The sequence below is a fragment of the Cyprinodon variegatus genome, unplaced genomic scaffold, assembly GCF_000732505.1.
Source record: "Cyprinodon variegatus isolate N-32 unplaced genomic scaffold, C_variegatus-1.0 Scaffold17, whole genome shotgun sequence".
Lineage (NCBI taxonomy): Eukaryota > Metazoa > Chordata > Actinopteri > Cyprinodontiformes > Cyprinodontidae > Cyprinodon > Cyprinodon variegatus.
In genome coordinates this window covers 2,355,678-2,357,192 of record NW_015150470.1, presented here as the reverse complement: position 1 = coordinate 2,357,192, position 1,515 = coordinate 2,355,678, and positions in this window count along the sequence as shown.

Below are 1,515 nucleotides of genomic sequence, written 5' to 3'. Positions count from 1 at the left end.
CACAGCCAGGGCGACGAGCACCGAGCCAGCTCCCATGCCAGAGGACGAAATGTCGGCGACAAGCTCAATGCGACACACTGCTGTGGGAGGATAACCAGCCCTTACGGCTTAAGGCGTACTTGGGTCGTGTGCGCTAACCTCTGCGCCATCGAAGCACACCCCTTCCTTTGCTGTTCTAAAGAAAGGTAACCTCACTGTGTGGGGGCCGAGGGCACTGGCTAATGATTGGGGTCATTTTGTTGGAACTGCTTTAATGAACTTTATTATTCTTTATTCATCTTTTTTTTAGTAAGAGGAAACTTAAGTCTGCATAAGGCAAAGGAAAACACCAAAAAGAAAACCTGCAGATATGAGAACAAAGAAAAGAAACAAACAGAAACATAAAGTATGTTTTTTATATATGTAATACGTCCAAATCCTCTCTATTTCCTTTTTTTCTATGTGTGTACTGTGTATGTGGAAAACATGAATAAACAGACAGTGACTAAATAGCAATAAAAACTTTGGTAGAGTAGTGGTTTGTCTATTGGGACCAAGCTAGTACTATGACCCAACATACTATGATAAGAATGGGAGTGTTATGCTGTGGCCCCTCCTTTACATAATGTATCTATATTATTTATTAAAACCGATAAGATTTGCTGAATGACTCAAACGATGTTAATAAAAAAAGATTGTGAAGGCAATAAACTGATTTGATAAATTATTCATTTTATATACGCCTGCTGATTCAGCAATTACTTGGTTTTTTTAAGCATTAAACTGCACAGTATCTTAAACCTCAGTCACCGTTGCAATATTCATGTGTGCATATTACCAATGCCTACGGACTGTTAGGGTGCATATATGATTATGGTTATTATATTTTAATGGACACTCATCATTTATAAACTGCTCATCTTGGATGGACTTTAGGTGCTTCTGATGCTCAAACTTGAGATAGATTTCAATTGATGAAAGGTTTATGCTTACAAAAAACATTTGGGGGATTGCAATCATTGTATAAAGGGAGAACAGAGAAAAAAAAAAACTTTGGTTCATCACCACAAATAAATATAATGGTTACCACCAGTGATATTACTAATATGTGATTGCCTCATACCACACAGTCCCTAGAACTGGGTGAGGGATGGTTGCTGCTACTCAATAGGCTTTGTATGGGAAATGGAGAAAGATTTGTGATAGAGATGGGAAAAAAAAAAACAATATTTCATGACTATGTGACGTTGGTGATTCCTGAGTTAAGTTTGCTGCTGCATAAATTAATTGAACTGAAGGTCAACAGAAATGCACAACAAATTGGAAATCTGGACACTATATAAAATTAAAGCTGACGACAGGCATACAAAAATTTAACTGAATGGAACAAAATAGTTTTGTGGATTATAGATGTTTTTTTCTTTCATGACTGGTTTACCTCATTACTGCACCTATTACCTGTTTATTATCATTAAACCTCTATGTGTAAAGGAAAGTCACCAATGAGATTAATAATCTCTTTTTCAAGGGGGACAT